Below are 16,342 nucleotides of genomic sequence, written 5' to 3'. Positions count from 1 at the left end.
ACCTTCCATTACTACAGCGCAAACACACTCCACACACTGAACACAGGATGATCCGCCGCCTGCCATCTCACATCACCCAGAGACACCCATGGACCGTTCTCCTGCCACCACACCCTCACCCTACACCAAGCACCAGACCCTCCCACCGCTGAGCCATCGAACACTAACCCGGAACACTTCAGCTGCATCCTCAATATTTGCTCTCTCCACAAACACGCAGTAGAACTCTGGGACCTACTGGACTCCACCCGCCCGGACGTCGCCTTTCTCACTGAAACTTATACAAACCCAGCATCTGCACTGGACAGCGCCATCGCCATTCCCAGGAACTACAAACTGCTCCGCAAAGACCGTCCTTCTCGCCCAGGAGGCAGCCTCACTATCATACACAAAACCTCCTTCCACCTGACAACCAACGCAGAAGAACACTCCTCATGGAGCATCTCCATTTCCAGATACACGCCACATCCAAGTCAATCTTCCGTGGCACCCTCATCTAACGGCCACCTGGCACCCATCCAGCCTTCAGCAACTCCATGGTGACAACATAATTTCTCCTCATGCGCTCACCTCCTTGAGCTTCTTTCTCCTTGGTGACCTCAACTACCACACTGACATCGGCAAACAACACCAACACCGTTTCCCTGCTCAACAACTTCGCCACAATTGGATTGAGGCAACTGGTCACCTCACCAACACACATCACTGGACACACTCTCAATGTCATTTTCTCCACCTGCAGCAACATCATCGTTGACAATACCTCCACACTTCACTGGACTGGCCACCACTGCATCCATTTCACCATCACCTCGATAACCATCCACCTATGCACACTGCGAGCCCCAAGCAGAAAATGGAAACGGATCACCAAAGAACAACTCTCCAGCACCCTCAGCAAGTCTCTCCCACCCTCCACCGCAGACGCTAACATCTCAATACGGAAACTTCCACCAATGGATCTCCGAATGTGCCAACACCCTGGCATCTCTCCATAAGACCTTAGGTAAACACCACTGCAAGAAGGCCAGCTGGTTCTCCCCCACACTCCAGGCGCACCTGCAGACAGCTAGAGACAAGATGAAGGAACAGCAAGTCCCCAGAAGATTTGAGGCCTTCAAAGCTGCCACCAAGTCCCACCACCACCTCATCAGAGTCACCAGGAAAGCTGCCCTGCAAGACCATATCAGTGCCACCACTCATAACACAAAAGAGCTCTTCGCCGTGGTCAAAGAATTTGCCAAACCCCCATCAGAAACAGCAAGCATCCCTCCATCTCAAGACCTCTGCGACAGGCTAGCTAACTTCTTTCACCAGAAAATCAGCTTTGGACCCCAAGACCCTTCGAGCTCTCCAACAACCCCCAAGATTCAACCACCACAGACCCTGCACCGCTGGACCACCCTCACCACAGATGAGACCTGCACCATCATGAGCAGCATCCAATCCAGAGCCCCTATGGACCCCTGTCCTCACCACACTTTCAACAAGGCCAACACCTCCATCACACCAGAGCTCTGCTCCGACACACACTCAACTATTCCATAGAAACAGACATCTTCTCAGAGGACTGGAAGCACAACGAGATACACCCGCTCTTGAAGAAACCCATGGCCGACCCCTCTTGGACCTCAAGAATTAAGGCCCCATCCCTCTGCTGCCTTTCTCAGCCAAGGTCATCGAAAAGGCCATCAGTGCTCAGTTCTGTAAGCACATTGAGGACAACAACATCCTGGACACCTCCCAATCAGGCTTCAGGAGCAATCACAGCATGGAGACCACCCTCCTCGACACCACAGATGACATCTGCTCATTCCTCGACCGTGGCCATACAGCAGCCCTCATCCTACTGGACCTATCGCCCGCCTTTGCCACGGTCTCACACCTCACCCTCAGCTCTAGGCTCCACGCAGCTGGCAGCCGTCAAAAAGCACTACAATAGATACACTCCTTGCTGTCTGGAAGAACACAGAGAGTCAGACTCACACCTTATCTTTCAGAACCTACGAGATCAGCTGCAGACTTCCACAGGGCTCCTCCCTGGACCCCATACTCTTCAAAATATACATGGCCCCGCTCACATCCATCATCAGGAACAATGGGCTAAACATCGCTTCCTACGCCGACGATGCCCGGCTGATCATCTCACTGCCCGAAAACCCCACTACGGCCAAGAAGAATTTCCACAATGGGATGGAAGCCGTCGCCGCCTGGATGAAGGACAGCTGCCTCTAGCTCAACTCTGACAAGACCAAGATCCTCATCCTGGGAACATCCACATCAGCCTGGGATGACTCCTGTTGGCCATTGACCCTCGGCACCCCACCCCAACAAACCACGCATGCAACTTCGGTTTCATCCTGGACTCAGCAGTCACCATGACCTGCCAAGTCAACTCACACTCTGACTACTCCGGAAGATCTACAAATGGATCCCAAAGGACTGCCCAAAACTGACTCAACTACGGCAACGTCCTCTACACTGGTACCACCCAAAAATATCTGAAGAAACCACAGCACATCCAAAACGCATCCGTCAGACTCACTCTGGACATTCCCCGCAGCAAACACATATCCAGTCACCTAAGACACCTCCACTGGCTTCCTATCAAGAAAAGAATTGACTTAAAGCTCCTTGTCCACGCTTACGAGGCCCTCCACGACCTAGGACCTGCCTACCTCAACCACCGCATCACCTTCTACTCCCCCACCAGACCACTCCACTCGGCTCAACAAGCACTAGCCACCATACCCCAAGAAGACCTTGGCTGGTGGAAGATCCTTCACCTACCTTGGGGCAAAGAGCTGGAACACCCTGCCCCTGCACCCCAGGCAGTCATCATCGCTACCTCAATTCAGGAAGGACCTTAAACTTGGCTCTTCAACTGAAGCTCAGAGGACAAACTCTCTTAGCGCCTTGAGACCCTTACAGATGAGTAGTTGCACTTATTAACCCTGATATGATTTTGATTTTGGTGATGGGTCCCACAACAGGGACAAACAGCGCCAGGCAAAGGCCTATCAGCAGTAACCTGACTAAAGGCCCCTGCAGTTCCGTGGAACCTGACGGCACACCAGAACCAGCACTAAATAGTTGCAGTATAATCTCCTTGAGTCCTAACTATGCTGCAGGATCGGCATGGATCAGATAACTTTTGGCTCATCGGGACAAGCTTAGATTACACATTCCACAGCAAGTGACCTCTAAGGAATGTGACTTAAACCGTCAGTCCTTGTGCGTCTCTTTGGAATCAGAGTGATGAGATGGGGGGAGTCTAGTCTCACTTTGCTGTTATATACTTGCTCTTGGACCTTGAATTACTTGAAGATTTCGAAGAGGAAGTGCATCAGGCACAAGAATGGCTTTGTAACCTATATGAAGATGACATTTGTTTATGGATGTACAACTTCATCCTTCACCCTCAAATCATCTTTAGGTGCATTTGTCACACAACTCGAGTTGTGACTGGAGCCCAGACACCAAACACTTACCTCGTGCTGGTCCATGACTGACATCTTTTTTCTGTGTTTATGGCATTGCTTGAATCCTTTCATTTCTGATAACTTCTTTTGTATTCTCAGATTAGGAGGGTCATACTTCTAAGTTATGTAAATTATTTGGGGGTCAAACACAATCACATCCCCTGCAGATGGCTTTCTGGGAAAATATAATGATCCTTCATGAATGCATGCAGGATGGTGAAAATGTGATTATCAACCAGGTCAGACTCAAGAGAGTTCAACATAAATAGAAAACATGGAAAAGAGAAGTCTTTCGTCTTGGCTTGGATGAACATATGGACGCCAAATAAGTGAAATTCCACAGGAAGAAGGCCCAAAAGGGCCTATGGTGCTGCAGTTTGAATCAAGCCACTATGATTTACCATATTTTACATTTTTGCCAAAACACCAGAGAGACAAGGAAGAATCTCATTTGGAGGGCTATGATGCTTTTGAACATCTGTCAACACAAGAAAATGGTGAGAAACACATTTTTGGAGGTGACAATGAGACTGGTAAACATTCTGAAAAACCTCGCTATGGTGAATTAGCCTTCTGCAAAAGAGATTGCGCAGATATCTTAATATCAGCAGATGGACTCCCATTTAATAATATAAGAAGATTTTGTAAATGGGCAGGAAGGGAAGATTCAGTTTTACGGAAACAGGCAAGACGAATTATCCGATGGGTAACAGATGCACAGAGATATGAACAAATTGTGCTTTTGGGGCCCACTGCCTTTCTGAATGTGTTCTCTCTTCCCTTCATTCTCTTCCCACACCTCTGGTTCTCTGCATAAATTTATTAAAGTAATCTCTCATTTGCTGTCCTCTTTAAAGAACGTATTAACAATTTGGCTGAATTTCGAATGTAAACTTAGGCAATTTTTTTCTGGTGTAACTTTTTTTTAAATTTCTCATCACACCACTCCTTTCATACCAGGTAACTACTAACGTTCTGAGTACTTCCTTGCAGTTTACTATTTTTTTGGTCTCGGAAACAAAGGGGGTCATTCTGACCCCGGCGGTCTAAGACCGCCGGGGCCAGGGTTGGCGGGAGCACCGCCGACAGGCCGGCGGTGCCCCGCAGGGCATTCTGACCGCGGCGGTTCGGCCGCGGTCAGAAGAGGCAAACCGGCGGTCTCCCGCCGGTTTACCGCTGCCCTTAGAATCCCCCATGGCGGCGCAGCTTGCTGCGCCGCCATGGGGGATTCTGACACCCCCTACCGCCATCCTGTTCCTGGCGGTTCGCCCGCCAGGAACAGGATGGCGGTAGGGGGTGCCGCGGGGCCCTCTTACGGGGGCCCCTGCCATGCCCATGCCAGTGGCATGGGCATGGCAGGGGCCCCCGTAAGAGGGCCCCGCAAAGTATTTCAGTGTCTGCTAAGCAGACACTGAAATACGCGACGGGTGCAACTGCACCCGTCGCACCCCTGCAACTCCGCCGGCTCAATTCTGAGCCGGCGTCCTCGTTGCAGGGGCATTTTCTCTGGGCCGGCGGGCGCTCTTTTGGAGAGCGCCCGCCGGCCCAGAGGAAATGTCTAAATGGCCGCCGCGGTCTTTTGACCGCGGTGCGGTCATTCAGCGGCGGTACCTTGGCGGACGGCCTCCGCCGTCCGCCAGGGTCATAATCAGGCCCAAAGTGCTCTAGCGAAGAATTTAAGTATCTCTATCCCCAGAACTCTACTAGCTTGGAGATCCCAATCAGGTCTTAATATTTAAAACCCTAGATAGAGTGTCTGCAGTTCTTCTAGTATTTCCGAGACCCACAGTGGGGCTTCTTAAGTAACCAACCCCCGGCCCATGTTTTTGGTTAACCAGCTATCAATGTTTAATCATCGTGGGTGTGTGGTAATGCCATGTCATCAGTGTTTTACTGTCAAATAGTGCACCTCGATGGATGGGTCATGTGCAATACTATACTCCAAGTGATTGCTAAATATTAATTGGAAAGTCGAAGGAGTATTTCAGAAGGTCTGGCAATGTTATTCTCCCATCATATATGCCTCTTCACAGTGCTTTCAGGGCTATCTTAGGTGTACTTTCATCCCAGAGCAGGGTGCATAATACACGTCTTTATCTGGAAACAGATAGGAGGTGTCCTGTTGTGCATACAGTAAGAAACTCAATAGGATAATTTGAAAAAGTGCTGCTCTGCCCATCAGGGAGAGCAGAAGTCTTCTCGCGCAGACAACATCATAACACAAACCCTCCAGAAGTGTCAAAAGGTTTTTGTCTATGAAACTATGTATATTCCTGGTCCCTTACATCCCAGATAACGAAACTCGTACTTAGCTATCTTTACGAGACAGTACATCTGCTTCAATGAAGACCAGCCTACCAGTGGATATACAATCAATTTAGCCCAGCGAAGGCATAGACCTGTGTATTTTCCATATTTACTAATCGTGTCAGTTACCATAGCTAGTGCCCACCAGATATAGAAGCAGATCATAGGTAAACAATACTATGCCTTCCCTTTGTTGGTCATGTCTCAGGCCCAATTACAGTAGCTTTCCTCAGTCAGGAAGCCAGCGATTCAGCGGCCAAGCCAAACAATAGGTATGCCTCTATTCTACCCTTCCAAGTGAAAAAGTGACAGAACTGGTGTAATTTACCTGTGCCCTGGTCATTGGTTTGGTACAGAGCAACTTGTCACATTGTATTTAACCCCCAGCCAAACTGCATCTTATGTCATATCAAAATGATATATGGCCATTGCATAGAGGTCTGTCAGGGTTAAAGCTTTGATCAGGTAACTATGTAATACATTTTAGTAATGCCTAGTGGCTCTGCGAGGCATAAACCCAGATTAGTCCAAGTTTATTAGTGTATCAATTATAGTGATCATTCAGTTAGACAGAACCTTGCCCTCAATGTTCAGGAGGGATATAGGCCTATATGAAAGCACACAACTTTATGGTTTGCCAGGTGTATTGAAGAGTATTATGGCTTTTCCTGTTTTAAGTTGGGAAATGGTCTCAATAAACTCTTCTGGTATGATATCTGCTTCCAGACTTTCTTGATCCTTACTCGTCAGAATCTCAGCTGGCAGGTCTTGTCTTGTTTAGGTTTTGAGGCTAGGAAAGGGCTTCAGATATCCCTTAGCGCCCTTCTCTAGCATGCTGCTTGACTGCTTCCCCCGTCATTCGTTCCCCAATTCTCTGCCATCAGCAGCTAATGCCCTTCTTCCCCAAGTGCTCATTCTTCTCCATGTAACATTCCATTTTCATCTCCATCCCTGACTCCTTCTGTCATTGTAACAGTTTGTTCGCACCCCTCATCTCCTTTCAAATTTCTCCAAATCCTTGGGACTGAATCCCAGTTTCAATCCTCTAAGAATCCTTTCCCTGCCAGTTCTTCATTCCGTTAATTTCCCTGCCAGTTTTTCACTCGCTTAATAACCTGTCCTAGTATCCTGGACTCACAGAACTCCATATGCAATGACACCACTAGAAGTACTTGATGATACTCCTCGCAAGTGTAATGATAGTAGCAGACAGCCACATAAATATACAGTGCTCTGCTAATGTTGAACAGAGCAGCAGTGATGGTTCGGAATCTGCCTAGTCAAACCAAGTATCCATCTATAATATCTAATATTGCCTCTACCCGTGTTCTATCAGTAGCCACAAAAGAGAGAAGAGAAAGGGCTGATGGGATACTGAATACAACAATCAAGACAGGACTCTGCTCCGCTCATTAATAATTCAATAATAATATGCTGGCAGCCCATGCCCTTCTCTTCTGAGATGGAACATTGGCCAGTGCCCGATTACCAAATGGGCAAAGTAGGCACCGACCTATGGGCCACGCTCCTTTTAGCGGCCCGCAACAACGGATCAAAATAATATTGACTTGATTTTGAAAGGTGGACCTTTGCGGGGGTGTCAGGAGCTCCTGTTATGCTCTACGGCTAACGCTGAGGTGTAAGAGGCATCGGTGAGACCAGCGCATCACTAGCGGGCGCAGTATGGAAGCCATCCGGTTGTTTGGCTCCTGGTTGTAAACTCCTGCAAGTTTGAAGTGAGCATCTCCATACCATAGCACAGGCCCAATACCAGGTGGTAAAGCGCAAAGAATTCCACAAGCCTGGTTCGGCACACAGAGAAGCCCGTGAACCACCCTCTTCCCCAGTCTCAGAATCAGAACCTATCTTCAATTGCGAAGCGCAATAGAAATCCGGAAAGCAGCTTGAACTTTGATGATAGAGGCCAGGCAGGGGTGAGTGAACCGCGGCAAAAATGTGCACAGCAGTAAGTGGAAGGAGGGCGAGGCATCATGAAACGTGCCTGAATTAATCCCCTCTCCCAAGAGATTGGCATTAGGCCCTCTCTCAGGGCCAATGCCAGCTTGGTGTGCTACAGAAGCGGCCCACATAGGCGTGGGTGTGGTTTGTGGTATCTAAGCAGATGCTAATAAGCAAATAAGGGGGGGGCAGTTATACTTTGTGCAGAGATATACCCAACATAATGAAAAGGACTGCTCATGAATCGCAGTTTAAGACACGCTTGACAGGTAAAAATATGAAGGTGGTGCGAAATTCGAAGGCCAAACGTCCCTCTTTACTGGATAAAACTTCCAGCCCTGGTTCAACCTTTTCAGTGATACAACCATCATCTTAAATGCCACTTTCTTCCTTCACTTCTCAAGCAATCTCTAAAGCAAATAGCGTGATCATGGAATCTGTGTACAATAAGCGGGTAATGGGTAGCCAGACAAGGGACAACTTGCAGATCCCGAGTGATAACCATAGCCTATCACAGGACTTGTGTCTTTCTGAACAGAAACACGGTTATGTAAGCACCCAGCAAAATATGAATGTGCAACTACATGTGTGTCCGCTATTTACCTCGACTAGATCCAAGGAACTTAAAGAATCCGCTAAACTAGCACCTCCAGTGGAGCACCTAATGGGAGGGAGGCAGGCCAGATGCAACTCAGTACCTATTCTGCAATCCCCATATCCCTATAAACTAATGGATACTCAGCAATGCTCAGACCCTTATATTTCTGCTAGGTCAACAGATTCTTCACCCTCTTCAGGTCTAGTCGAAACAGGGGCCACAGCAGAGCATCAGGAATTGGGTAAACTAGTGGGAAATATGAGCTCTTCGACTTATTCAGATTTTGGGTACCCCGGGCTGGCTCTCCACAACCAGAAGTGAGGAGAACAAGTGAGAGAAAGCTCTTCATCTACAGAGCATTTGCTTCTTCAGATCCTTAGTGAACTTAAGGCTCTAAAATTGTCACAGGAAAAGGCAAATCGAAAGACGAAAGCCCAGCTCGGCCTCATAAACAACAACATGCAGTGACTGGATACCAGTGTTAAGGAAGTCGAACAACGGGTCTCAGACTTAGAAGATAGTGGATCGCACATGGAAGCATCACTTGCCAGATACCAGGCTGAATTGGCCGAATTACAGATCCGGGTGGACAATTTCTGAGAATCGTTCTCATCGCTCTAACTTAACATTCACAGGGATACCAGAAAGGAGAGAGAATGGTCAGACGGTCATTAAATTAATCTCAGATATGATAAAACAATATGTTCTAACAGAGCCAGCGGACAGCAAGACGGATCTTACTATCACACATGCCCAACGAGTCCCAATACTCCAGTCCCCCAGTGCAAAATATCCGCGAAAGATAGTGGTAACTTTGGAGGCTATCATATTAAAGAAAAAATCCTTTCACTGGCCATTTGTCAGGGATCCCCAAGGTGCCTCCTGCGTTATCTGTCAGCATCCCCAGGGATTAGGGTTAAATCATATCTCTGTTCTTGGTTAAACCTTCATGTGTCTAAGTAAACATAATGGGCCTGATTATGACCCTGGCGGACGGCGGAGGCCGTCCGCCAAGGTACCGCCGCTGAATGACCGCACCGCGGTCAAAAGACCGCAGCGGCCATTTAGACATTTCCTCTGGGCCGGCGGGTGCTCTCCAAAAGAGCGCCCGCCGGCCCAGAGGAAATGCCCCTGCAACGAGGACGCCGGCTCAGAATTGAGCCGGCGGAGTTGCAGGGGTGCGACGGGTGCAGTTGCACCCGTCGCGTATTTCAGTGTCTGCTTAGCAGACACTGAAATACTTTGCGGGGCCCCCAGGGGCCCCGCGGCACCCCCTACCGCCATCCTGTTCCTGGCGGGCGAACCGCCAGGAACAGGATGGCGGTAGGGGGTGTCAGAATCCCCCATGGCGGCGCAGCAAGCTGCGCCGCCATGGGGGATTCTAAGGGCAGCGGTAAACCGGCGGGAGACGACCTCAGAATGACCCCCAATGTGTTGTGTTACACAATTAGTTTTATCAATGCTTGTTTTACCAATGCTTGTTTGCTAATGTGAGTAGGTATAGGCATGTGCTTCTAATTGGGTGTGGTGACGTTATTTTCATCCACACATGGAAACTCAACTGCTTTCCTGGTTGGCTATAAATAGCAGAGTGAAGCGTGCCTCCCTGCCTGGCTTTGTTTTTCTTCCTGATCTCAGTATCTGACTTGGCAGTCCAGACCCTGCTGTCATCCCCGTATTCAGTACTTTTGTGGCAATTCTTTTCTTCGTTCCTGTACCAGCTGACACAAGGCATTCCTCCAGCACACCAGAAAAGACTGCAGCTAAGTGACTAGTATTCTCCAGGGAGTTTGTTCTTTGAGCGCTGCGCTTTCCTAGAACTGCTGGTGTATTTCAGACCTCGTATTTTGGCAGAGTGCTTATCTTGAAGAGACAAATGCATTTCTGAACACTCTACATTATTATTGTAGTTACTTGCCTAAATGTGCTTCAGGACATCTACATGAGCTCAAGCACTACAAAAAGTGACAGTGCTATTTTAAAGGAGCATTTACGTGACTTTTCTTTCTCTAATAGCATAACTCCTGGATTTAAATTGTGTCATTCATGCCTGTGTTTCAGGTTTGGGGAATTTGCTTTTTGAAGGGTTTTTCAAAAACACACAGTGAAGCCAAACCAAACTGTGCCACCCTAACTGTTTGAACCCAGAGTGGACATTTGTATTTCTTGGATTGTTTTTATTCCTTTTAGTTTAAACCTATGCATGCAGGAAAGTTATATGTGATATAATTAATGCTCTTGTTTGTCTTTCTTTTGCATGATAAGTGCAACCACAGTTCTAACTGTAGTGTGCAACAGTGAATCTCTGTGAAGCCAGCCATAGTGTCACAGTATTTATTGTTATGGTACTCAGTTTGGGTTTTTGGTAATGCAGTGTTAGTAATTGTGCCAACAATTACTATTATCCAAGAAAAGTGCTGAAGCATCCCGGTGTTTTTCTACTGCTCCCGTGCCCATATCAGAAAGATTCAGTTTCAAGGAAGTTGAGTGCACTAACTCTACTATCACTCTGTCAACAATGACCTGCCCACCCACCCCTGAAGATACAGGGTGCCTGGTTTGACTTGCAAGACGTAGCAGGGTTTTGTCTCTTTCCCTTCCACTTCCTCTTTCCTTTTGGGACTCTTGCCGGGGCTTCTGTTTCCACCAGGAAGTGCCGAGAGGTGTTCTAGGAGGTCAGAGGCATACCATCGCCCCTGCAGACATCCTGCTTCTCAGGTGAGTGGCCTGTCTCAACACCATTAAAGCAAGGGCCTTTTCAACTTTATTCATTTAAAACCTTCTTTGACATGTCCGTACTTGCAGAATGGAGACGCTGAGAGTTTAAAGAGGTCATTCCGATTTTTCAGAAAATGGGGGCACAGGCCAGTGTGGTCCAGCAGTCAAAATTGAAAGTCCTATTCAAGGGACAGGCTAATATATTCCATACAGTGGAGGCGGCAACAGCTCTTCTTAATTCCATATGAAGTGCAGATGGGAGGTGGTTGTAGCAGCAATACATCTGGGGATTCAACGTATAAGTTAACAGGTAGGACTGCGAGGTGTCATTTGGTGGTTTCGGGGGGTCAGATGGAAAAACCTCTTGCATCGACATTAGAGGAACATTTCTTATGCATTCTGGTTCTAGGATTATGAATTGTAATGTACTGATGAGGGGAAACCAGCAGGAAAAATGTTTATAGTCTACTAGTGTCAGAAAGAGGAAAGACAATGATGTCTCCCGGATGTCTTGGCATCAACGGTGCCATGTCAAGGAACCACTATAGGGATAGTGGGGTGGGTCAGAGCAGAAGGCTAGTAGAGCCAAGGCAGGATCATTTGTTGGTGATTAAGGGGGAGGAGTGTGCTGAGAGTCCCTTGACAGGAGTGCCTCAATTCTAGATCACTCAGGGAGGGAGCTGAGGTATGGGGGTGGGGCCAGGGTTTGAGTGGGAGTCAGGGTGCTGGGGGGTAGGAGGGCATGTGAAAGATTGCGAAAATTCAGTTATGTCCAAGAGGTAGCCGGCACTAGGTGAGGCTGGAAAAGGTCTATCGGCAGGCTAATTAAAAGTCAAGGTAAAATTTAAGATTATTTCCTGCAATTCAAGTGGAATGTTACATAAGCAGAAAAATGGGGCAATGTTAAAGTGGTTGATATCATTCAACCCCAAAGTCATTCTCTTCCAAGAAACCCATCCAAAAAGTAACAACCCCAAAGTATATATTCCAAAACAGTACTCATTAGCTCTATTCACATCTTCTGGGCTGGCAGTAAGAGGGATGGCAATGTACCTAAGTAATAGAGTTGATTGGACTATAAAAGAGTTTATTAGAGACCCCAAAGGGAGATGGCTCTGGCTAAGGGTACTACTATCAGGAGCTCAAATTAACCTGGTCAATTACTATGGGCCACTCATAAATTAAGTAGAGCCATTAGTACAACTTTATAAATAGCCATGAGTGCCACAGGCCCCTTTATTATTGGAGGAGATGTTAACTATATCCAAGATATTAATCTAGATACCTCTAACCGGGGGAAGAGGCAACTAAGACCTAAAACTAAGAGAATTATGAATACAAGAAAAAATGATTTTCAGGTTACAGATCCTTGGCGAGAAGAGCATCCTGCAGCCACCCAATATACTTGCTTTTCTCATTGCTATAAAACAGCTCCACAACTAGATTTTTTCTAGTCTCTCGTACATTGAATAATAAAGGTTCATATATATGGGCAAACACTTTTTCTGAACCTTCAGCAGTCATGGTGACAATAGAATTAGAGGCAGTTAGCAAGGAGAGACCCAGATGGCAGTTCGATAGATCCTTACTTAGCAATCAGGAGTGGGTGGCAGATACGAGAAAATGTATACAGGAGTTCTTCTAGTTAAACCAGAATAATGCATCTTTGTTTGATGTATGGGAGGCTTTCAAAGCTACAGCTAGGGGTCAAATGATCTCCTTCAAAGCATCGTAGAATCGGCAGCTCGAAATTAAAAAAGCTTCAGATGGCTATTGATAATGCTACGGAGGATTGTATGAAAGCAGGGGGACAGGACATGGCAAGGCGTGATCTTGCTCGAACTATGGATAATTTAAAATAATTTTTATCTTAGAGGAAGTAGCTAGCTCGAGGGCTTATCAGCAACAGGTTTATGAGGAAAGTCAACAAATAGGTAAATACTTGGCTTGGACATAAAGCAGGAAAAACAGACAATACATCAAATTCAGGAACCTGAGACAAGTGCAACTGTTACACAGATGGGGGCTATTGCACGGGTATTTATGTTACATTACTACAGAATTTATGCGGTTAATTATTCAGTTTCACCAGCACAGATACAGCCGTATTAAAAGCTAATCACGCTACAAAGGATGCCATTATCCGTTCAAAAAGACATAGCAAAGAAAATTACGTTGCCTGAAATAAAGGAAGCTATCTAGAAAATGCTAAATGCAAAAGCATGTGGTGGTGATGCATTTCCTATAGAATTTTACAGAATTTTCTGTGAGGAGCTAATACCTTTCCAAACTGATTTATGTAATACAATATTTGATGGCAAAGTAATACCTTTGACATTAAAAGAATCAACAATAGTGAGTTTTTAAAAAAAAGATAAAAATCCGAGGAGGCCAGATTCATATCGCCCAATCAGCTTGCTCAATGAAGATTATAAAATCTTGACAAAGGTCTGGGCTACTAGGATCACACCGGTTGCTCAACAATTAATACATGGAGATCAAAACGGCTTTGTAGCTAACACACTGATCTCGTCCAATACTAATTTATTAATACTGGCAGTTGAGTATTTTTCGTTTAATACAATCCCTGAGGCAATGGGAATGTTAGACGCAGAGAAAGCTTTCAATCTAGTGAATTGGGAAGACTTATTATATAGCCAGACCAAATTCAGTTTTCCCCACACAATTTACGTCAATGATAAGAGAGCTATATCAGGGTGCTAACTCCAGAATTATAATCAATTCAAAGGTTAGAGGTACACTCCACATCAAAAGGGGCACTAGATAGGGCTGTCTTCTTTCTCCTATACTGTTTGCTTTTTTTATTGAACCTCTGAGTCATATAATACGCAGCTCGAGCGTAATTATGTCGCCTGTAGCAGCTATGCCTAAAATAAAGCTTTTTGCTGACGATATTATTTTATATCTAAAACCAGAGGTTGATAACGTACAAAGAGTGCTGGATAGAATTAATGAGTTTACTCAAATAGAGGGATACAAGATTAACGACAGTAAAACAGGTTCTCCTACTTACTGCAGGAATAGAGAAAGTCCCTCCTGGTTTACAGCAGCAAGCTAATTCGTCCGAACCCATTAGATATTTAGGAATATATGTTACAAAGAACCACGGCCATTTGTTTAACCTAAATTATGTCAGGATGCCAAAAAGAGTACAACCACTTTTGGAAAGATGGATGGTTCTCCCGTTGACTTTGATAGGGAGAGTTTCCCTAATCAAGATGTCAATATTTCCACTCTTTCTCTTTTTATTCAATAATGTACCAATAAGAATAAATAGCTCCTATTTTCGCGAATTGAATTCCAAGGTATGAAACCAAGGGTAAGGCTCTCAATCGTGCATCTCAACAAAAATCAAGGAGGCTTGGCACTTCCTAATTTTCAAGTTTATTATCAGGCCACATTGCAGGATATATTGGCACATTATTTGGATAACAAAGATGCCCTGGAAATATTCTTGGTCGATAAAATGAATGCAGAATCAGCAATAAGTCTCCCAGCATTAATTAAAACTACAGAACTTCCAAAAAAAACTCTATATAAGGATGCCGGCGATCTTAGCAAGAGAACAGAGATTTTAAGTAAAACTTATCAAATACCACCAGGTTATATCTATTTAAAGCTACAGGAGTACAACTATCTTTGCCTCAATCTCTCAGATGTTGTGAAAGTCCAGTGGGACAGCAAAGGTTTTAAAGAGATGAGTGATTTCCTATGAAGAGGTAGATATAGAACTTGGGAGAAGGTCTCAACAAGGGTGGAGAATACGGGAACTAGACTCTTTTTGAGCTTTTTTCAGATCTACCATTTTCTTAGTATTAATATAACAATGACACGTATGCAAGAACACCTGACATGGAGGGCTCTAATCAGGAGTAAATTAGATGGTGTAAGTAACTGGTACAGATTGCTAGTAAATCACTCAGCCTGTGAATTCATTGCAGATTTTTAGGGAAAACATTTTCAAAACAGCACAATGCGCAATTTCCACAGAAGATTGGAGAATAATTTTGGAATTACTTTGAGGGCAGCTAACTATAAAAGAATGTATTTCCCCTCTCGATAGATGGTTTTCTACACTCCTGGGGCAATTCATAGAATATTCCCATTAATTCCGGATCAATGTTTTCGCTGCCATCAGGAGGGGAAGCGGAATTGGCTTCATATTTTTAAAGACTGCCAAAAATTAACAACCTTCTGGTTGGAGAATATACAAGGCAAATAAATTATAGTTTGAACTTTCAGATAGAGGTAGAGCCAAGCTTAGTTTTGTTCGGAGTATCTAAGAAATCACATGAACTACAGAAATATCAACAATATTTTATTGCTTTTGCAGTAGCTCAATCACTAATACTGCAACACTGGCGGACTCAAACACTTCCTTCACTACAGAACTGGTGGAATAAGATGTTAAGAATTAAGAAATATGAGGAAGTATATTCAAAAAGAGTTTGGAGTATAAAAAGGTTTACAGCTATATGGCAGTATTTTGTAGAGTAGTAAGCTAATACAAAGCTATGTAATCAAGAGAAATACCAGGAGTCGAAATATGAGTTGTTCGTCAATACTATGTAAACATTACATAAAATGACTAGCTAAACAAGGCAATTCTTTTAAATCCAAAGGATAGATTAAAGTGCTGCAGCGATTGTAATGCTGATTTTGTGGTTAAGACAAGTGCGATAAGTAAGGATTCTGAACAATATGACTAATCAACCAATATGAAGGGATAAGCACAGGACATAATGATGCAAGCAGCCTAAGTAAATGAATTGCTATTGATGAATACTACCTATGTATAATTTTTTACTGTAAATATTTTATACCTGGAATTTAAAAAAAGGCTTGATCTTGAAAGAAAATTACAATCAACCTTTCTTGAATTGTTTCCAAAAGATAAAAAAATATTAATCAACTCAAAGAAATGAAAACTTTCCATGAAAGGCTCTATAGAGAAAATACAGTATTAATGTAATGTACTCATTAATAACTTAAAATACATAAGCCATATGCATCAGGTTCACATAATTTGTTTCTTAAAAGCTCATCTTCTGTCAGCTTGTAAAAAAAAAAAAAAAAAAAAGGTTTAAACAAATAAAAACAAAAACCATTGCAAACTACTACGTGCAATGTTTAGTTTTGTGTAATAAAATTGGTTAAAATTGATAGTTGGTAAAATGAAAAACATGTTAGGAGATAACAATTTAGCGACTACCTTGGGGCCTCCACAGGGTTTAATCCGGCACTGGCATTGACCCAC

At 44.8% G+C, this 16,342-nt stretch overlaps 1 protein-coding gene across 2 annotated transcripts in view; it reads right to left on the bottom strand.

The window, feature by feature from the left end:
- Positions 1-16,342, bottom strand: part of CMSS1 (cms1 ribosomal small subunit homolog) — a 1,251,672-nt gene that overhangs the window by 19,656 nt on the left and 1,215,674 nt on the right. The window lies entirely within an intron of this gene.

Source organism: Pleurodeles waltl, chromosome 8 (assembly GCF_031143425.1).
Source record: "Pleurodeles waltl isolate 20211129_DDA chromosome 8, aPleWal1.hap1.20221129, whole genome shotgun sequence".
In the NCBI taxonomy this organism is placed as follows: Eukaryota; Metazoa; Chordata; class Amphibia; order Caudata; family Salamandridae; genus Pleurodeles; species Pleurodeles waltl.
The sequence above is the reverse complement of the archived record's forward strand: the minus strand, read 5'-3'. Positions and strand labels throughout refer to the sequence as shown.